At 43.2% G+C, this 22,463-nt stretch overlaps 7 non-coding genes across 7 annotated transcripts; 1 reads left to right on the forward strand and 6 right to left on the reverse strand.

The window, feature by feature from the left end:
- Positions 1-3,275: 3,275 nt before the first annotated feature.
- On the reverse strand, positions 3,276-3,348 carry trnak-cuu (transfer RNA lysine (anticodon CUU)). Its single transcript has one exon. It is a non-coding gene; the product is annotated as a tRNA-Lys (tRNA).
- Positions 3,349-3,556: 208 nt separating this feature from the next.
- Positions 3,557-3,638, forward strand: trnas-aga (transfer RNA serine (anticodon AGA)). The gene has a single exon. It is a non-coding gene; the product is annotated as a tRNA-Ser (tRNA).
- Positions 3,639-19,611: 15,973 nt separating this feature from the next.
- Positions 19,612-19,683, reverse strand: trnah-gug (transfer RNA histidin (anticodon GUG)). The gene has a single exon. It is a non-coding gene; the product is annotated as a tRNA-His (tRNA).
- Positions 19,684-20,475: 792 nt separating this feature from the next.
- On the reverse strand, positions 20,476-20,557 carry trnal-aag (transfer RNA leucine (anticodon AAG)). Its single transcript has one exon. It is a non-coding gene; the product is annotated as a tRNA-Leu (tRNA).
- Positions 20,558-21,074: 517 nt separating this feature from the next.
- Positions 21,075-21,156, reverse strand: trnas-uga (transfer RNA serine (anticodon UGA)). Its single transcript has one exon. It is a non-coding gene; the product is annotated as a tRNA-Ser (tRNA).
- A 91-nt stretch (positions 21,157-21,247) lies between these two features.
- trnah-gug (transfer RNA histidin (anticodon GUG)) lies at positions 21,248-21,319 on the reverse strand. The gene has a single exon. It is a non-coding gene; the product is annotated as a tRNA-His (tRNA).
- An 803-nt stretch (positions 21,320-22,122) lies between these two features.
- Positions 22,123-22,202, reverse strand: trnas-uga (transfer RNA serine (anticodon UGA)). The gene has a single exon. It is a non-coding gene; the product is annotated as a tRNA-Ser (tRNA).
- Positions 22,203-22,463: the final 261 nt, after the last annotated feature.

The raw sequence follows: 22,463 nt of genomic DNA on the forward strand, positions 1-22,463 counted from the left end.
GGTACTGAACTGCCCAAACAATAATATTTGGCAAAGGAGTCAGTTCCTGAAGCACGCACATTTCCAGATGCGTCTGCACTGCATGGGCATGAGGCCATGGTATTTGAGGAGCCAGCAAATCAGGAGGGAGAGGCCTTTATTCGTAAGCGTGTCTCCAATATGTGCCCACTGCCCACCCCTCCTCCTGTATCTCACTCAGGATGTCCCATATTCCCACCACACTTTGTATTCCCCCCTGGGTATTCCCCGACCTTTCCCAGCTACCTACCTTTTCCCATCTACCCACCCTTTCCCAGCTACCCACCAGATCTGCCAGTGCCTTATTCTAACCAATTTATGCCCAATCCCCGATTCCAGACCCCTCCCCAATTCCAAACTCCTTTCTGGCCACCTCCTCAGTTCCAGGTGCCTGATAATCTGCCACCACAAGCTTGTCTCGCTACTCATCCTCTTGGGGAGCTTTCTGCCTTCTCCATGTGCGCTGCCTGGGTTGAGTAGAGGGACAAGTTTGTGGTGGCTAGAGGTGAACCACCACGGAAACGGCTTACAAAGGATATGTATCACTATATCTCCTAGCAGTGTGGGCTGGTACAAAGTAAGAGAACTGGCCACACTCAGCTGAAGGGCCGGTGGTATTGTCCAGCCTCAGGCCTCTCGATTGCACAGTGGAGGGATGATGTACAAGGTCTTTGATTTTTTTATTTCTTTTTATATATTGCAGTTATGTATATTGTGCTACGTGTATTGTGAACATTTTGTTTTTACTTGCTGTGTTATTTTGCAGTGTTTGTAGAAAAGAAGACACAACTCTTGTGGTGTAATAACAACACATCCATCCTTTGGGTGGAAGATTCCAGCTGCAAGCCCTGGCATGAGTGTGTGGTGTGTTTGTTAGATCAGTATGTTAAGTTTTTATTATAAATTGTAATTTGCAGTGTTTGTAGAAGAAAAGACACCACATCCTTTGGGTGGAAGATTCCAGGTGCAAGTCCTGAATAGAGTGTGTGGTGTGTTTGTCAGATAAGTATTTTAAGTTGTTATTATAAATTGTATAGTCAAAAATCAAACAAACTCTTTACTTAAATCCTTTGTGAGTGTTGAAATAATTATAATATAGTGATTTTGTTTCTTTCTTTCTTCTCCCCCTTTCCCCCTCTCTTTTCCCTTCTTTTCCCCTTGTAGCAGTCCATTTTACCCTGTTTTTGGCCGAGTGGTTAAGGCGATGGACTAGAAAACCATTGGGGTCTCCCTGCGCAGGTTCGAATCCTGCCGACTACGTTTGCGGTGTATTTTGCCCAGATGCTGATTTCTATCTCTAGAGGCGACAGAGCAAACTTCATCTCGGCCTAGCCCTGTGCAGCCGTCTGTTGGCTCGCCTTGATCGTGTGATTGGTTAGTACTCTGTGTTGTGGCCTCAGCGAATCCGGATTGAGGCAACTTTTTGGGGGGGCTTGAAGAAACTGCTTCCTGCTCGCTTTGGAACTGTGTTGGTGGCGAACGTCTTCCAATTTCGAACCGAATTTTGATTTGCGAACAACACACTGCAATTTGTTCAAAAAGAGCTGCGCCAAGCGCTTCTTCAGCTGTTCTTAAGAATGTTTAAACCCAGCTCATCCAAGCTATTGGACAGCGGCAAAGAAAAGGCTTAACTCCCCGTTGGGGAATCATTTTGGAGGAGGCTTGGCAGAAGAACTTGGCACGCACCGACACAAGCCCGGACAGCTCAGATCGGTCTGGGACGAGCCTCCTCATCATTTCTGTCTAACCGCGTGACATCCGGAGATACTGTCCAACCTACTAACTAGGATTATACTTCTCAAATCGTAGTTCTTCTTTCTGTTGTTCACTGCTAGTACACTTGCAGAGAAATGGAAAGTCTTTCCGACTTGCATTGAAAATGTGGGGTCGCTACTCCGATTCTTAATCTCTTGGAAACAGTTGCAGTCCGTATTGCGCTTGCTGAGGTGTAAGGCATGGTCCAGCAGTCAGGACTCCTGGTTTCACCCAAGCGGCCCGGGTTTAACTCCCGGCGTTAGAAGCCAAAGGCTTCTTTTCCTTCAGTGTGTTTGCAAAGCTGTATTGTTTTACTCTGTTGAATTAGCTCCACTGGCGGGCCTCAGCATTTTGGGGTCAAAAAACTGCAGCTGCTCGCCACAAAGCATTCGTCCCTGGGTGGGCTTGAACCACCATCCTTTCGGTTAACAGCCAAACGCGCTAACCGATTGCCACAGAGACGGTTGTCAAGGAATTTGATTGGACACGTCGCTACTTTTTACTCGGAATTAAAGGGCAAAAGCGTGGCCAAACTAAATGATCGTCATGCTCATTTTCAGCTCATTTTCCCGCTCGCTTTGGAACTGTGTTGGTGGCGAACGCCTTCCATCGGGCGAACAACGCACTGCAATGTGTTAAAAAAAAGCCGCGCCAAGCACTTCTTCAGCTGTTCTTTAAAATGTTTAAACCCAGCTCATCCAAGCTATTGGACAGCGGCAAAGAAAAGGCTTAACTCCCCGTCGGGGAATCATTTTGGAGGAGGCTTGGCAGAAGAACTTGGCACGCACCGACACAAGCACGGACAGCTCAGCTCGATCTGGGACGAGCCTCCTCATCATTTCTGTCTAACCGCGGGACATCCGGAGATACTGTCCAACGTACTAACTAGGATTATACTTCTCAAATCGTAGTTCTTATTTCTGTTGTTCACTGCTAGTACACGTGCAGAGAAATAGAAAGTCTTTCCGACTTGCATTGAAAATGTGGGGTCGCTGCTTCGATTCTTAATCTCTTGGAAACAGTTGCAGTCCGTATTGCGCTTGCTGAGGTTTCAGGCATGGTCCAGCAGTCAGGACTCCTGGTTTCACCCAAGCGGCCCGGGTTTTCCTTCAGTGTGTTTGCAAAGCTGTATTGTTTTACTCTGTTGAGTTAGCTCCACTGGCGGGCCTCAGCATTTTGGGGTCAGAAAACTGCAGCTGCTCGCCACAAAGCTTTCGTCCCTGGGTGGGCTTGAACCACCATCCTTTCGGTTAACAGCCAAACGCGCTAACCAATTGCCACAGAGACAGTTGTCAAGGATTTTGCTTGGACACGTCGCTACTTTTTACTCGGAATTAAAGGGCAAAAGCGTGGCAAAACTAAATGAGCATCATGCTCATTTTCAGAGAACCCCCCCTTGGAAACAGAAGAGTGAGGAAGTTGCACTTGTCTCAAGAAAATCCCAGCACTAGGTCTGCTGACCGGGCCCCTTTAAAAAGGGCCCCTGAATAGGGAAGCCCTGGCGCCCAACGTGGGGCTCGAACCCACGACCCTGAGATTAAGAGTCTCATGCTCTACCGACTGAGATAGCCATGCTGGATGCCTCGCTCAGCCCTTGTCTGTCAGTGCTTCCTAACGGTCAGGCGAAGTTGTAGGGTGCAATAACTGGGGAGGTCCTTGTTCGTGCGACGGTTGCTGTCTTTAGCGCCCACCTCCTGGTTTTGCAGCTTTGGCTTTTCGCCTCGCTGAGAAGCAGTATCAGCAGCAGCGTCGAAACGAATGCGAGAAGACACAAAAACCTTGTGTAGTCGTGGCCGAGTGGTTAAGGCGATGGACTAGAAATCCATTGGGGTCTCCCCGCGCAGATTCGAATACTGCTGACTACTTTGAGGTGCATTTAGTTCACCTGATGATTTGTATCTCTAGAGGCGAAAGATCAAACTTTATTTCGGCCGAGCCCTGTGCAGCCGTCTGTTAGCTCGCCTTGATTATGAGGTTGGTTAGTATTCTGTGTTGTGGCCTCAGCGAATCCGGATCGAGGCAATTTTTTGGGGGGGGGCTTGAAGAAACTGCTTCCCGCTCGCTTTGGAACTGTTTTGGTGGCGAATGCCTTCCATCGGGCGAAAAATGCATTGCAATTTGTTCAAAAAGAGCCGCGCCAAGCACTTCTTCAGCTGTTCTTTAGACTGTTTAAACCCAGCTCATCCAAGCTATTGGACAGCGGCAAAGAAAAGGCTTAACTCCTCGTCGGGGAATCATTTTTGAGGAGGCTTGGCAGAAGAACTTGGCACGCACCGACACAAGCCCGTACAGCTCAGCTCGGTCTGGGAGGAGCCTCCCCATCAGTTCAGTCTAACCGCGTGACATGCGGAGATACTCTCCAACCTACTAACGAGGATTATACTTCTCAAATCGCAGTTCTTCTTTCTGTTGTTCACTGCTAGTACACGTGCAGAGAAATGGACAGTCTTTCCGACTTCCATTGAAAATGTGGGTTCTCTTCTCCGATTCTTAAACTCTTCGAAACAGTTGCAGTCCATATTGCGCTTGCTGTGGTTTCAGGCATGGTCCAGCAGTCAGGACCCCTGGTTTCACCCAAGCAGCCCGTGTTTAACTCCCGGCGTGAGAAGCTGTAAGAATGTAAACTTCTTATGTCCCCTTGTCTAAACAATATTCTACGGTTGAAGAGTTTATAGTAAAATAAAGGAATGAATACATATGATGAATATTGGAATAAACACAGATAAAGTATTTGTGGAGGACGGGACGAAATCCAGATTCTCACAATGGCCACTTTCAGACCAACGGTCTTACAAGCAGTCCTGTGTCCCTTTAAAGAACAAGGTGTTAATTCAAAATCTTTAAAATGTGGTGACCACTGCTGTGTACAGTTTATAAGTGCTTTTTGTGCTTTAAAAATAAATAAACGCTTGCATTTATTTGATCTGTGTTTCACTCTATTTCCAGTAGGTGGCATAAATGCAATTATATTGTTAATTTAACTGATTACTTGAATTAGAACTTATTTGTTTAGTACTAATTCAACTGCATGAAATAGGTAGAAGAATGTAGAACTGGTTTAGACATTGATTTGTATTGCATTGTGCTTCTCTTTGAGCCACTCCTTGGTGGTCTTAGCGATATGTTTTAGGTCTCTGTCATGTTGAAGGCCGATCCACTACCCATCTTGAGTGTTCTTGTTGAGGTGAGGAGGTTCTCGTCCAAGATTTAACAGTAAATGGAACCGTCCCTCATCTCCCCAATCTGGTGAAGGCATACTGTTCCAATAGCAGAGAAAAAGCCCCAAAACATAATGTGCTTGACTGAAGAGACGGTGTTCTTGGGGTCATAGTCAGTATTTCTCATAGTCAGTTAGTTTTGCCCCCATCTGACCACAGCACCTTCTCCTAAGCCTTTTCTGGATCATTTTGATGTTGAAGGCAAACTTCAGATGAGTCAGACTGGCCTTCTTGAGCAGGAGGACCTTGCGGGTGCTTCAGGATTTCAATCTATTGTGTCGTAGCATGTTACCAATGGTTTGCTTGCTAACTGTGATCCCATCAGTCTTGAAATCATGAACAAGCTTCTTCCGTGTAGTTCTGGGCTGACCTTTAACCTGTCTCATGATCATCTTTACCCCATTGGGGAAACATTGCAGGAAGCTTCAGACCAAGGGCAATTGATAGTTATTTTTTATTTCTTCTATTTCCAAATAATCACACCAACAGTTGTCTCCTTCTCATTAAGCTTCAGTCTGTAGCCCAAAGCAGCTTTGTGTCGGTCTACAATCTTGTCCCTGATAACCTTTGACAGCTATTAATCTAGTCTTGACCATGGTGAAGGGGTTGCAATGGAATATACAAATTGTGATGGCAGGCTTCTTTTTTAAACCTAACAAACTGACATCAGGAACACTTTCCTAAAGTGACAGGAGTAATTTGTAGGGATGAGCCGGATACTCGGCTGAAACGAGTATCCGGTACGGATAAAGCACTTTCGCCGAGTACGAGTATCATACGAGTAATACGAGTCAATATCTGTGCTCGGATTGAATAAAAATCCTCATTGGGTAGCTGACTGTGTCTGCGTTCTGTGATAGGCTAGTCACAGCGCCCCTCCCTTACACACATATAGATGTATTGTGTTGCTGACTGTGTTCGCAGCTCTCTCTCTCTGTCTCTCCCTCAGTCACTCAGGTTTGCGCGTCTTTTCTGTTAACGTTTAGGTCTCTTCAGCTTCAGGATTGTTTTTTATTTCGGTTTGAAGTACTTACTTATTAACCAGTAGAGTTTTGATAAACGTGGGGTTTGTTCAGACGTGGTGCTGGTAGAATGCGACTCGCGTTGCGTCTCCGCCTGTCGGAGTTTTTTTTTTCTTTTTTAAACCGTCAGCTGCTCTAACCAGTTTTTAATTAAAAGTTTAAAAAAATAAAGCTACGTTGAGATGAAAACTCTTGTTCATTACATTTTACTTCATAATTGCAACCGCTTGTGTTGTTTTCATTGTTGCAAAACTTGTTCTGTATATAGTTCGTTTGTTATTGTGATCAAAACCATGCTGATGCTGTCATGTAAATAGTTTTATAATCAGCAATAAATAATTTCTGATCAACCCATATCAATTGCATGCTTAAAATAACATACCGGTTAAAGCCCCGCCCATCTCAAGACAACCCAAAAATCCCGCCCACTTTCTGGTTAGGCCCCTCCCAGTCCGAGTACAGATACGGATAAAGATAATTCATATGGTTAACAGATACAGATACAGATAATGCTGTACTCGCTCATCCCTAGTAATTTGTGTTACAAGTACGTAACCTATACCTATTAATACAGTATATAATCAGTGGGAGCCAGATCAGATACTCATTTTACTCACCGAATTGCGAAACAATTTATAACCTTTGTTTAATGTTTCTTTTTATGGATTTTTGATTGATGTTCTCTCTCTATCATTTAAAGTAAAGCTACCATAAACATTATAGATGCTTAATTTCTTCAAAACAGGTAAACTTTCAAAATCCGCAGGGGAACAAGTAATTTTCCCACTGTATGGAAGTGATGCAAGAATATTAAATCTCAGTTAAGGTACTCATAAGGTTATAATATGCATGTTGAGCAGAAAAACATTCACTGCTAGATGATGCATATGTACATATTTTGACTATGAATGTATAAATGGAGCCGCATCTGAGAGTAAAAAGTATAAAAAAAAAGAATAGCTTATAATAGCAATTTTCTGATATCCATGGAGGGATCTAAAGATCTGGGGAGCAAACATATATAGCTTTTCAAATTAAACAAGAAGAGGGAACCCAATTATAAAAATATTTAAGATAGTGATAAGAGTACAAAGGACTGAAATAAATGTATATTTTAGCTGGGTCCATTCTCACGTTGCTGACCTCGGAAGTTCGATAATTCCCACTTATATCCGTAAGTAACGTCTTGATTTAGTAACATTAAAAGTGTTAAGTAACATTAAACATCACGTTCGGCAGACGCAGACGTCACGTTGAGTGAGACATGTGTGTGCTGGGTAGTCATTTTTTTGGACCGAATGGGACGCATACATTCGGTCCAAAAAAATGACTACCCAGCACACACACGTCTCAGTCAACGTGACGTCTGCGTCTGCCGAACGTGACGTCTGCGTCTGCCAAGCGTGACGTCTGCGTCTGCCAAGCGTGACGTCTCCGTCTGCTGATTGACTCGTTGGTCTGCCGAACGCGACGTCTGCGTCTGCCTGAACGTACAAACAGTTTAATGTTTTTATATTGACAATAACTTTAAACAGTTATTAACTAAAAGTAAGCGTATTCTTTCTTTTTGGAATAGTAAATTAAAGTTTGAGTATGTTGTTATCATTTGACTGATCACACATTTAGCTTGCTTATTCTTGCTTACAACATATTATCACATTCCCAAGGGGTAATATCTCGTGGCCACGACAAAACTAAGTGAAACGAGCATGTCCCCTCCCAGTCGATGTACATGTGAGATTGGTCAACGTGGTAAATATATTTACGCAAATTATCCTGTCCCTTTGGAATTGGTTTTTATGGAATTCCTTCTTTACAACATATCCAACAGGAAGAAATAGCATTAATGGAATTTAATATACAGCATGTACTTTTCACCACTAGGTGTCTCTTAGTCACCAAAATTAGAATCTTGATTGATGCCTGTAAGTAACAATCATTGAATAAAATTAAGAATGTATTGTAATTTAAACATTTGAAGTGACAGTACTTACTATATTTACTATTTTTTAATGCTACTTAATTATTGGTAACATTAATGTTTAATGTTACTAAACACTTTTAATGTTACTAAATCAAGACGTTACTTACGGATATAAGTGGGAATTATCGAACTTCCGAGGGCAGCAACGTGAGAATGGACCCAGCTAAAATATACATTTATTTCAGTCCTTTGTACTCTTATCACTATCTTAAATATTTTTATAATTGGGTTCTCTCTTCTTGTTTAATTTGAAAAGCTATATATGTTTTCTCCCCAGATCTTTAGATCCCTCCAAGGATATCAGAAAATTGCTATTATAAGCTATTCATTTTTTTAATACTTTTTACTCTCAGCTGCGGCTCCATTTATACATTCATAGTCAAAATATGTACATATGCCTCATCTAGCAGTGAATGTTTTTCTGCTCACCATGCATATTATAACCTTATGAGTACCTTAACTGAGATTTAATATTCTTGCATCACTTCCATACAGTGGGAAAATTACTTGTTCCCCTGCGGATTTTGAAAGTTTACCTGTTTATGAAGAAATTAAGCATCTATTATGTTTATGGTAGTTTTTACTTTAAATGATAGAGACAGAACATCAATCAAAAATCCATAAAAAGAAACATTAAACAAAGGTTATAAATTGTTTCGCAATTCGGTGAGTAAAATGAGTATCTGATCTGGCTCCCACTGATTATCTATTGTAATAATAGGTATAGGTTATGTACTTGTAACACAAATTACTCCTGTCACTTTAGGAAAGTACTCCTGATGTCAGTTTGTTAGGTTTAAAAAAGAAGCCTGCCATCACAATCTGTATATTCCATTGCAACCCCTTCACCATGGTCAAGACTAGATTAATAGCTGTCAAAGGTTATCAGGGACAAGATTGTAGACCGACACAAAGCTGCCTTGGGCTACAGACAGAAGCTTAATGAGAAGGAGACAACTGTTGGTGTGATTATTTGGAAATAGAAGAAATAAAAAATAACTATCAATTGCCCTTGGTCTGAAGCTTCCTGCAATGTTTCCCCAATGGGGTAAAGATGATCATGAGACAGGTTAAAGGTCAGCCCAGAACTACACGGAAGAAGCTTGTTCATGATTTCAAGACTGATGGGATCACAGTTAGCAAGCAAACCATTGGTAACATGCTACGACACAATAGATTGAAATCCTGAAGCACCCGCAAGGTCCTCCTGCTCAAGAAGGCCAGTCTGACTCATCTGAAGTTTGCCTTCAACATCAAAATGATCCAGAAAAGGCTAAGGAGAAGGTGCTGTGGTCAGATGGGGCCAAAACTAACTGACTATGAGAAATACTGACTATGGCCCCAAGAACACCGTCTCTTCAGTCAAGCACATTATCTTTTGGGGCTTTTTCTCTGCTATTGGAACAGTATGCCTTCACCAGATTGGGGAGATGAGGGACGGTTCCATTTACTGTTAAATCTTGGACGAGAACCTCCTCACCTCAACAAGAACACTCAAGATGGGTAGTGGATAGGCCTTCAACATGACAGAGACCTAAAACATATCGCTAAGACCACCAAGGAGTGGCTCAAAGAGAAGCACAATGCAATACAAATCAATGTCTAAACCAGTTCTACATTCTTCTACCTATTTCATGCAGTTGAATTAGTACTAAACAAATAAGTTCTAATTCAAGTAATCAGTTAAATTAACAATATAATTGCATTTATGCCACCTACTGGAAATAGAGTGAAACACAGATCAAATAAATGCAAGCGTTTATTTATTTATAAAGCACAAAAAGCACTAATAAACTGTACACAGCAGTGGTCACCACATTTTAAAGATTTTGAATTAACACCTTGTTCTTTAAACGGACACAGGACTGCTTGTAAGACCGTTGGTCTGAAAGTGGCCATTGTGAGAATATGGATTTCGTCCTGTCCTCCACAAATACTTTATCTGTGTTTATTCCAATATTCATCATATGTATTCATCCCACATTTTCAATGGAAGTCGGAAAGACTTTCCATTTCTCTGCACGTGTACTAGCAGTGAACAACAGAAAGAAGAACTACGATTTGAGAAGTATAATCCTCGTTAGTAGGTTGGAGAGTATCTCCGCATGTCACGCGGTTAGACCGAACTGATGGGGAGGCTCCTCCCAGACCGAGCTGAGCTGTACGGGCTTGTGTCGGTGCGTGCCAAGTTCTTCTGCCAAGCCTCCTCCAAAATGATTGTCCAATAGCTTGGATGAGCTGGGTTTAAACATTCTAAAGAACAGCTGATGAAGTGCTTGGCGCGGCTCTTTTTGAACAAATTGCAATGCGTTTTTCGCCCGATGGAAGGCGTTCGCCACCAACACAGTTCCAAAGCGAGAGGGAAGCAGTTTCTTCAAACCCCCCCCAAATAATTGACTCGATCCGGATTCGCTGAGGCCAAAACACAGAGTACTAACCAACCACATAATCAAGGCGAGCTAACAGACGGCTGCACAGAGCTCGCCCGAAATGAAGTTTGATCTTTCGCCTCTAGAGATACAAATCAGCAGCTGAGCTAAATGCACCTCAAACGTAGTTGGCAGGATTCGAGCCTGCGCAGGGAGACCCCAATGGATTTCTAGTCCATCGCCTTAACCACTCGGCCAAAAATGGGGCAAAATGGACTGCTATGGTGGGGGAAAAGAAAAAAAAAAGAAAGAAGAAGGGGGAAAAGAAAAATTGAGCAAAAAATGAAGTAAAATTATAGTATATTTAATATTATAAGTACAAAAGGTAAAAAAACGTATTCAATTTTATCAACAAAATACCTAAGTGCCCATTTAGATCCAAGTAATTGTAATGTTCAATTTTTTTTTTTAAATCGATCTATTGCACTATAACTTCAATAACTGCATTAACTCATATGCTGCACCATACCTTTAATAACCGCATTAACTTTCTATTGCACTGCAACTTTAATAGCTAATGTCTATAATTAATGCACACCTAAGTCACTTGCACTACTGTATAGTCTAAATTGTTATCTGTTCATAACCACCTGTACACTAATGTTCACAGTATATAGCCTTCTGTATATATTGTCCATAATACATACCGACTTTCATATTGTCATAGAACATTCCTTCTGTAAAGTATTTTCATAATAGTTTCATAATAGTATTTTTATGCCCATTGTATAGTATTTTCCTAATATTGTATTCTGTATTTATTCACACTGTATATCCTGCACTTGCTAATTGCACTTCTGGTTAGACCTAAACTACATTTCGTTACACTGTACTTGTATATGTGTAATGACAATAAAGTTGAATCTAATCTAATCTAATATACACTTCCAAAATCCTTATATATATGAGATACATTAGATGTAATAGTAAACATTTATTAAATACAATATTAAATATTAACAATAATTAAACAAAAACTAGAATACAATAAGAAATAGAGAGAGCTATCCTTCAAATTCTGTTAACCTAATACACTACTTAAAATATACTGTAACTAGATTTAAGACAAGTTTCTTAAAAAAATAAAATAATGTGGTGTTGGTATGGTAATGTTTGTTTGTTGCCTACAAAGAGTCTTTCCACTCTGTAATGATCTGGCCCGATGCTGGACAGTACCATTTTCCTCTAAGCTGAGTATGACCAGTAAGTTTGCTTTTTGACTTGCCACAGATTTTGCATTGATAGTGGTAATCGTCTTTTGTTTGCATTTTCTTTGGTGGCTCCCCTCTTGCCACACGCTGTTCATCCTCAAGTGCTGCCTTGTGGAGCCTCCATGCACGTTGTCGGTTTTCAGGTGATGGCAGAGCTAATGGCTGTTGACCAGGGGGAAGGGAAGACCAACCATGAGGTGGGGGTGGAGCCGATGATGGATACCCGGGTGGAAGGGAAGACCACCCATGAGGTGGGGGTGGAGCTGATGATGGATGCCCGGGTACAACGGAAGACCAACCATGAGGTGGGGGTGGAGCTGATGATGGATGCCCGGGTGCAACGGAAGACCAACCATTAGGTGGGGGTGGAGCTGATGATGGATGCCCGGGTGCAACGGAAGACCAACCATTAGGTGGGGGTGGAGCTGATGATGGATGCCCGGGTGCAACGGAAGACCAACCATGAGGTGGGGGTGGAGCTGATAATGGATGCCCGGGTGCAACGGAAGACCAACCATGAGGTGGGGGTGGAGCTGATGACGGATACCCGGATGAAATAGACCAATCAGAACACTAAGACCAGGTATTCCACCCAGGAAAGTGCTGTGCCTCAGGACAGAAGAAATTATTCTGTGCAGCAGGAGAATAGTCTGTGTCATATGGAGATGTGTCTCCTAGCCCAGTGCCTGTGAGTGCATTTGAAGACACTGCAGTTCCACTTCGTGCATATTTACGTTGACGAATGACTGCCTCACCCTCCCGATTCTCAGGCTCCTTGAACTCAATGGGAACATGTCCATGTTCAACAGGTCCAGATGGGAGCTCCCTTGGCTTTGGCAGTGGCTCCTTCGCTATACCAATTTGCTGGGGAAGCTCCACTCCTTGCAGTAAGGTGTCCCGATCAGTTCGTTTCTGTCGGTCAAGAAGCCTTTAAAAAAAAAAAAAAAAACATCTTCAGTTCAAGAGTTATATAAACACTGTGAATTAAACCATTCTAAACAAATGCAAACTAATAGTTAATTTAGAAGTTGTTATAAGGAATATGCTACTAAAGTGAAATTAGGAAGGCAATAACCAACTCACCAAGATGACACTGTAGTGTTGTTGATTGTAACTAGCACCAGGTTGGTCTTGTCGAGCAGCTCTCGGCAGTCTTCAAGCAGCTGCTTGATGTGACAATACATCATCACAATTGCCTGTGTAATTGGAAAGGTTTTGCCCTTATTGTCTTTAGGTATGTTTCTGGCTTCCCTGAATTCCTTCAAAAGCTTGAGTGCGATGCATTCTGAAATCCTGTTGATATCAGGTCTCTGAGCTGCCTGGCCATGGGTCATGAATAGTCTGTGGATAAAACAATGCATTTAATGCATTTTGTATGTTATTCTATGGTTCATTGGAGCTTTATAAACATACAGACTAATTAGGAATTTTTATTTTATGCAAATCAAAAGTGAGGGATAATTTATGATGGCACACACTGTAAAAATGTCCTTTAACATAGGTGCACCACAATTTAACTCACCTCTCAGCTGCTTGCTGACCAGGGGCTGAGCCACTACGCTTTCGAGAAGCTCTCCAAGGACCTGGCAAGATCCTTTTCTTGCACTTAAGGGAATACTTGGAAGGGAACTGATCAATGGCATGCAGACACGAATACAACCGCAAGATCTCTGCTATCTCGTTGGTTGACAAAGCAGTGATAGTCCGGTTGAGGCTAATAAGGTACCCTGCCAGGTTATCCACCGCCTCCCATCCAGGGACACCCCTTGAATCACATCTAAGGTCCTAACAAAGAAAACAACAACAAAAAAAAACGAAATCCTGGATTACAGTTCTTTGATAAACTGTTCTTCACAAATTACAAGCATAAGCATCACGTATCAGGAGTCTTTACCGGAGATGATGTGCTGGGCCCAGCGCAGGACATGTCTTCAATGTCAGGACTGTGAGAGCCACCACTTCGAACAGGGGTTTCCTAGATCATTTTTGAACATTTGTAAGTATACCAATTAAACATTGTAGAGCATTACTTAAATTGAATGTATAAATTATAAAACAACTCATGTATTGCTCATATAAGCTAACATTCCTATGCAATTTCAATTTAATTCAAGAAAATGTATATTACCAGAGAAGAGGTAAATAAATCATCATGACTGCTGGAACTGCCAATAGTGCGTGTGTTTAAACTGATGTCTGCTGCATCACAAATTGTGACATCCAGACACTCATCCTCCTGAACTTCAACCTGCATCTCTGGCAGAGTGATTTCACCAGGCTCCAGTGGAGAAAGTAGGTCTCCTCTGCCAGATTGTGCCAACAAGTACTCCACTGCTATACGCTCATCTGCCAAAAAGAGGCATCATATTGTAAAAAGAGGAATATATCAGGCTAAATCATAACAGTAAATGTGATGAATGTGGTGTTGGAAATGAATAAAAAAAATTGTGATTTAAAAAAATACATAAATAAATAAAGTCACACATAGACAACTCAACCAAATACGCTGAAAACACACAGACACATCTTATAACAGTATAGATAGATAATAGATATGACCACCGTTACAGCAATGATCATTCCATTAAAAATGGAATGAATTAAAAATGGAATGAATGGTTAGCGTTTAGGCAGCATTCAAACTCACAGCAAAGCCTGGTATTACTATAGTAAGATAATGTACAGTATTGAATCTTACTTGTGGGTTTCCCATGGGTTTTGAATTCTTGCAGGAGTGCACATCCGAGGACTCTTTTGCTGAGGACATTAATGTGGGACATTAAACGTACATCATAGATTTTAGTTTGTGATCTACCACTCATGTCCACAGCTTGAAGAGCCCGGTTGATGTTCCATCTCGATGCACCCTCAAGCATGTACATCTGAGTATGTACAGCATTACATCTCCACCCTGTAAGGAAAAATGTGTCACATTGTCAAAATACCATTATAAACCCCTCTACGAACTACCAAAGCTGACTACCAATTAAAGCTAATTCACTTGTTAACTAAACCTGTGGAAATTGAATTCCTTTATTTTTACTTTACTTTCTTTTAAGTCGTATTTAAAATGTTTTTTGTTGTATTCTTCCAAAGTTTAGAAATTCCTGTATTGTGACAACACTACTTAATTAAAGACATGATATTCTTGGTATTGTTACCATACCTGGAATGAAAGTGCACTGATGGCGATGAAAGCTTTCAAGAGAAGAGGACCCTCTGCCACACCGCAGTACATCCAGAACCTTGTCACCCTTCTGTAACCCAGAGCCCAGCTTTGTGTAAAGCTGAACACCAGGCGGGTCTTGGATGCAGGGTAAATGTTTCTGCTGTACCTCCCAAACGTGCATCATGCTCTCTGGATTAATGAGGCGCAAACCAGTCGTGTCGGTCAGTTCCCACATGGAGTCTAGCAATGCTTGTATCAAGTCACGAGTTTCTTCAACTCCACGTGTCCTCCTCCTGCAGTGTTTGGCCAGCTCACTTGAGGTGATGCTTGACAAGATTTGGGCCTCTGTTGGAATATGCCCCTGATGTTTTTTTAAAGTATGTTCTTTTTCGCTTCTTTAAGGTGAGAGAAGTCATCCTTGTCCCATTCAAAGATACAACTGGACAACTTGGAGCAGAAAGTGCCATACAGTGGATGGTGCTCTGTTGTAAGACCAGCAGTGAACCGTCGCATGAAGTGGAAAACATCAAGGCGAACTTTGAACTTCCAAGGTCGAAACCAGATAAGAACTGGAGTCACACCTACACCAATGAGAAACAATGAGCGAGTTTACACATCTTCTTAGATTTAAATTTGTATCATTTAAAAATAAGTTAATGCTATTTATGAATATTCTCTTAAGCCTCTAAATCCGTCAGATTTCACTTCTTTTAAAGAAACATTTTTATCAGGCTCCTAGGTTCAGTTCCATAGCAGATAGCAGATAATTCAGAATGGGCTGAGCGTTATTTAGAAGTCTTTGAAGCAAGATTATTTGAGTAACATATACTTTACTTTGAGAGCATTCACTCATCATTCACTCATCAACATTATAATCTCATTTTTGACAGAGGTGGCTTTTAGAGGGTTCTGCATCTGAACGAACATGAACAAAATATGAACACCTAAAAAAGCCATCTAAACACCATTTTCCTAAATTAGTGGGAAACATGCAGATCTATGATTTATTGTCATTGAGACACATGCCAAAAATTATTGCTTATATGGATTAGAAATGTATAAATGCACACACATTCCTGTTAAGTAATGGCTTAAGTTGACAAACCTGACCCGCTGCAGCAGTCCCTGTCAACATAAATCGCAGCTGGATCTGGCTCCCCAGCATCCCTGTATCGCTTTACAATGCCCTGACACAAGTCATCTAAGCCGGCTCCCTCACCAGTGGTTAGGACACAGTTCAGAACTTGGCCAAATTCATTACCAATGTTGGTCATCCAGGTAGCAGTGTCAGCAATGCCACCAGCAAGCTTTTTAGTAATCTGTATAAATGCATTAAGACAATACAATTTGGTATATTCAATATAATTTAACATGCATTTGGCTCTTTATGTGTATTTATGTTTACCTTTTTGGTAGAATCAAGCTTCAGGATGCTACCATATGTTGATGTTACAACACCCTTAATCTCATCAAGGTGATTCAGGATTTCATTGGCATGGGCAGTCTCAAACCACTGTGCCAGCGGTAGGGGGCGAAAAGGCGGGGGCTGCTCATAAACCACTTCCGATTGGGTCAGGGCACATCTCTTTTTGTGGAGCTCACAGTCTGTCAAGTAGTCTATACTCCGTCTTGCCCACTCCTCACTATGAATTTCTTCTAGCGCTTGTTTCAAGAAACTGGAGCTGTTTCCTGCAGTTCTTGGTTTCATCAAAGTCACACACTTCCTGTCAAGGGCAAGGTGAGTGGTGAGAACAGCGGGGAATTTATTTCTGTTGGAGGGATCCAGCTGTTTAAGGATCTCTGAACTCCAAGGGCAGGCAGGTATCATACATTTACTGCAGCGAGGGTAGTCCACTCCAATTAAGTAATATGTGGAGTCAACATCAATGACTTCCCTAACTTTAGTATAAATGCCTGAATGATGCATCTTCCTATTGCACCGTGTACATTTCAGAGGAATACCCCACATCCTCATTGGTGCCCACAGAAACATCCTCTGCCTAAAATAACTGCTAGGATCAGGAGTTGAAGTAGTAGGCTTGCTGGGACTCGGTGGATGAAACCAGTTTTGTGGAAACTGCTGCTTCAGTCGTCCTGTGGTGTCATACAGACACTGAGCTATCCACTTTTGGTCTGCTGGTTTGAGCACTCGACAGAACTGTTTGGGGAGAAAACTCAGCCAATTTACTTCTGGAGGCCTTAGTGTAATGTCCTGTGATGGTGTTTGTACTGCAGTTTGTGGAGCTCTTTGCTGGTCTTCGATGTATGCAGATGACTGTGCAATAGATGATGTTGGATCCACAGATGTTCTGTCCCCATCTGAAAGACTAATCAAACGATGATGCTTGTCAATGTGGTTAAACAGTCCAACTGCACCCCAGACTTTTTCACCACACTGATCACAACATTCTTGGACATGGTTGTCTGAAAGATGTTCACTGAAACCATCCACATTAACATCTTCGCTACAAAGAGCACACTTAATTGAACTACTGCTCTGCAGGGCTGGTCTGGAGCCTGCACTGGGCTGCGGGGCTGGTCTTGAGCCTGCACTGGACTGCGGGGCGGTGCTGAAGCCTGCACTGGGCTGCGGGGCTGGTCTGGAGCCTGCACTGGACTGCGGGGCGGTGCTTAAGCCTGCACTGGGCTGCGGGGCTGGTCTGGAGCCTGCACTGGGCTGCGGGGCTGGAGCCTGCACTGGGCTGCGGGGCTGGTCTGGAACCTGCACTGGACTGCGGGGCGGTGCTGAAGCCTGCACTGGGCTGCGGGGCGGTGCTGAAGCCTGCACTGGGCTGCGGGGCTGGTCTGGAGCCTGCACTGGGCTGCGGGGCTGGTCTTGAGCCTGCACTGGGCTGCGGGGCGGTACTTAAGCCTGCACTGGGCTGCGGGGCTGGTCTGGAGCCTGCACTGGACTGCGGGGCGGTGCTGAAGCCTGCACTGGGCTGCGGGGCTGGTCTGGAGCCTGCACTGGACTGCGGGGCGGTGCTGAAGCCTGCACTGGGCTGCGGGGCTGGTCTGGAGCCTGCACTGGGCTGCGGGGCGGTACCGAAGCCTGCACTGGACTGCGGGGCGGTGCTGAAGCCTGCACTGGGCTGCGGGGCTGGTCTGGAGCCTGCACTGGGCTGTGGGGCTTGACTGAAACCTGCACTGAAGCCTGCACTGGGCTGCGGGGCTGGTCTGGAGCCTGCACTGGGCTGTGGGGCTTGACTGAAACCTGCACTGAAGCTTGCACTGGGCTGGGGGGATTGACTGGAGGCTTCACTGCTCTGTGGGGCTGCCTGCGTCTCTAAAACTGTCTGCTCAGCTGACTGTTAAAAAAAGTGTAAACATCTACATCCTTGCTATCACTTTGTAAATCAATTTACATTCTTGCTGGATAAAATAATTCATCTCTTAAATATCAAATAAATAAATAAAATGGATAAAATAAATGCAGAATTGATGAACATAAGAAAAGGGATAGTATAACAATATTGTCATAATATACTTAATTTAGAGTTGTTCATAATCTGTATTAGTCTGTGTGTCCAAATATCTTTCTCTGTTTTCAATCAATCAAACAAGTTTATACAGGTTTGGAATAACTACAGAGTTAGTAAATCATGAGAGAATTTACATTTTGGGGTAAATTATCCCAAGGCTTCACAGCTCAAAAAATGAACATTTCACCCTAGTGTTGGCGAGTTTTTCACATTTATCATCACATACCTTATCATAACATTCCTTTTCATTACATACCTTATCATTACATACCTTATGAAAACCACATTCGCAGGGGATTCTTTTGCCAAAGATATCATATGCACGGGTTTGTTTGTGTAATCGGCAGTTATTAACTTTTTCCAACGCATTTTTCCACTTCTTCGCCCCTGGCTTCTTGCCTGTGGTAAAGTGGTATTTCCCCTGGGCATACTTTACCATGATGTCATGCCAGTACAAGTCAGGTTTACCGGTCTTAGTCATGTCTAGATATATAAAACAAAAGGGTAAACATCATAAAACTTTAGTTTAAACTCAATTTAAAATATTCGCCAAAGCCTTTAATATACATGTTAGTGTTAACAAGTGCAATTGGATTTAACCAAAAATTGGCTAAACGCATTGGCATTCTGAATTTGGACATTCATCATCATCATCACCATCACATTATTACAGTTGTTGTAACTTAATGTACATATACCTAAGGCATTTTGCTATTGCAAAATGAATGGCCATGGCGATTTCTAATTTCTAAGTGTTAAACCACAAATTACAATTTAAGCGGTTTAGATGAAACCGTAGTGTCAAACTAAGCAACGTTACAATCAGATTCTCTTTCAAGTGATAATGGACTCACCTGCACGCTATCAGAAGACTTTAAAATGATTAAATTGTTTATGTGATTTAAGATAATCCCAACAGTCTCGCGTCGCGCTGGGATGGACGTCACAAATGATAATGTTTCGGCCAATGTTCGTTTTGCCCCATTTCTACCAATCAGAAGAGAGCGTTCGGATTGTTACAACTTGTGTTAGGAATTATTTCGCAAGTGTTAGTATTTAAGTAGAATGTGTTAGGACTTGTTAGAACTTATTTAGAATGTGTTAGGACTTGTTAGGACTTATTTAGAATGTGTTAGGACTTGTTAGGATTTATTTAGAATGTGTTAGGAATTGTAACGAATCGTTAGGAATGGCTTTGCTGTCCGATCACTTGAGGGTACGGCCACGACTACAACAGGTTCCATGCCCTCTGGGTTTCGGTCGTGCTGCAAAGAGGACGATGTCAAAAAGGGAAAGGCAGGACTTCAATGAGACGTTATCCCCTGCCGTGACCCAGATTCGAACCGGGGTTGCTGCGGCCACAACGCAGAGTACTAACCACTATACCATCACGGCAAGCCAACAGCCCTCCATTAAAGTCGCACTAGCAGGACTTTGTGACTACATCTGCAGTTGGAAGATTGGTAGCTTTAGCTGAGGTCTCACGGAATTCCTGACGCATGTGCTCGATGAAATCTCTGCTCAAAGCCCATGTGTCGACTCCAGCGCACAAGCAAACTGTTTATTTTATTTTTATCAACAGAGGGCGGGGCCAAAAGAGCTCACAAGGTAAAGGGGAAACTCATCGCCCGAACAGGGACTTGAAACCTGGACCCTCAGATTAAAAGTCTGATGCTCTACCGGCTGAGCTATGCTGGCTCACTGTGATTTCAATCAGACGGTCAAGTGCTGGTTCTGTAGGCTGGTTCTGTAGGCTTAGGGTTAGGTGCACCTTTCTGATGCAGGGGTGTTCCATCATATCTCTAGAGGGGATGCCATCTGTAGATTGCAGTTCATCCAGTACACCTGAACCGGGTAACGGGGCTCTAGGATTTGGCAGGTTAGTGAAAGTCAAACGTGCTTTAAAAACTGCCCTGACAGCTCATCTTTGGTCTTTTATCTGGCCGTGCTTTCCTTAAAGGTCCCTGCCAAGAAAACATTTGTAAAATCAAATAAAGTATGTACACATTGTTTTTCCTTGAATGTGTCCTACATTGTCATATACCTAGTTGCATCGACAACCCATCGAGCACAGCTGTACTGGTCAATTTGGCTCTGATGGTCTACAGGTGCATGAAAGTGAGATGCGATTTAAAAGCTGACCTCAAAGCTCAGCCCGAGGGCAAACTGGCCGTATTACACCTCAGATGGCAGCGGTGGGATTTGAACCCACGCCTCCGAAGAGACTGGAGCCTTAATCCAGCGCCTTAGACCGCTCGGCCACGCTACCACAAAATGGCACGTTCTGCCTCTGCTTTCCACCATTGTGTTTTACAGAAGGCACGCTGTGACTTTTCACAGACAGTCAAGAGCATGATGACTTGCAGTTCATCAAGTACACCTGAATCGGGTAACACGGCTCTGGGAGTTGGCAGGCAAGTGAAAGTCAGACCTGCTTTAAAATTGCCCTAACAGCTCATCTTTTGTCTTTTATCAGAAGAGCCAGAAGAGCTCACAAGGTAATGGTGACTTACAAAGGGGACACTCATCGCCCGAACTGGGACTTGAACCCTGGACCCTCAGAAAATCACATAAAAGGCTGTAAAGTATGTACACATTGTTTTACATTGAATGTTTACTACATTGTTATACACCTAGTTGCATCGACAACCCATCAAGCACACATGTACCGGTCAATTTGTGTTATATAAGGAACACGTGCCATCTGTAGCAGAGTCGCTCGTAAAGAAACACGTGGGAGTCTATAAAAGATATATTGTCTTCTCTCTCTCTTTCCCTAAAGAAGCCGTAGTCGGCAGGGTTTGAACCTGCGCGGAGAGACCCCAATGGATTTCAAGTCCATCGCCTTAACCACTCGGACACGACAACAACGGGTTCCAGGTCCTCTGGGTTTCAATCGTGCTGCAAAGAGGACGATGTCAAAAAGGGAAAAGCAGGACTTCAATGAGATGTTATCCCCTGCCGTGACCCGGATTCGAACCGGGGTTGCTGCGGCCACAACGCAGAGTACTAACCACTATACCATCACGGCAAGCCAACAGCCCTCCGGCAAAGTTGCGCTAGCAGCACTTCGTGACTACATCTGCAGTTGGAAGATTGGTAGCTTTAGCTGAGGTCTCACGGAATTACTGACGCATGTGCTCGATGAAATCTCTGCTCAAAGCCCATGTTTCGACTCCAGCGCACGAGCAAACTGTTTATTCTATTTTTATCAACAGTCCCAAAAAAGAAAATCATCGTCCCAACAGGGACTTGAACCCTTGACCCTCAGATTAAAAGTCTGACGCTCTACCTGCTGAACTATCCGGGCTCGCTGCGGTTTCAAGCAGACGGTCAAGTGCTGGTTCTGTAGGCTGGTTCTGTAGGCTTAGGTTTAAGTGCACCTTTCTGATGCAGGGGTGTTCCATCATATCTCTAGAGGGGATGCCAGCTGTAGATTGCAGTTCATCCAGTACACCTGAACCGGGTAACGGGGCTTTAGGATTTGGCAGGTTAGTGAAAGTCAAACGTGCTTTAAAAACTGCCCTGACAGCTCATCTTTGGTCTGGTTCCTGCCAAGAAAACATTTGTATAAATTAAATAAAGTATATACACATTGTTTTTCCTTGAATGTGTCCTAAATTGTTATATACCTAGTTGCATCGACAACCCATCGAGCACATCTGTACCGGTCAATTTGGCTCAGATGGTCTGCAGGTGCATGAAAGTGAGATGCGATTTAAAAGATGACCTCAAAGCTCAGCCCGAGGGCAAACTGGCCGTATTACACCTCAGCTGGCACGTGGGAGACTATAAAGGCTTGATCGTCTTCTCTCTCTCTCTCCCTAAAGCATACGTAGTCGGCAGGGTTTGAACCTGCGCGGAAAACCCAATGGATTTCAAGTCCATCGCCTTAACCACTCGGCCACGACTACAACAGGTTCCAGGCCCTCCGGGTTTCGGTCGTGCTGCAAGGAGGATGATGTCAAAAAGAGAAAGGCAGGACTTGAATGAGACGTGATCCTCTGCCGTGACCCGGATTCAAAACAGGGTTGCTGCGGCCACAACGCAGAGTACTAACCACTATACGATCACGGCAATCCAACAGCCCTGCGGCAAAGTTGCGCTAGCAGGATTTAGTTACTACATCTGCAGGGAGAAGATTGGCAGCTTTTCTGAGGTCTCACGGAATTCCT

This window comes from Triplophysa dalaica, chromosome 5 (assembly GCF_015846415.1).
Source record: "Triplophysa dalaica isolate WHDGS20190420 chromosome 5, ASM1584641v1, whole genome shotgun sequence".
Classification (NCBI taxonomy): Eukaryota; Metazoa; Chordata; class Actinopteri; order Cypriniformes; family Nemacheilidae; genus Triplophysa; species Triplophysa dalaica.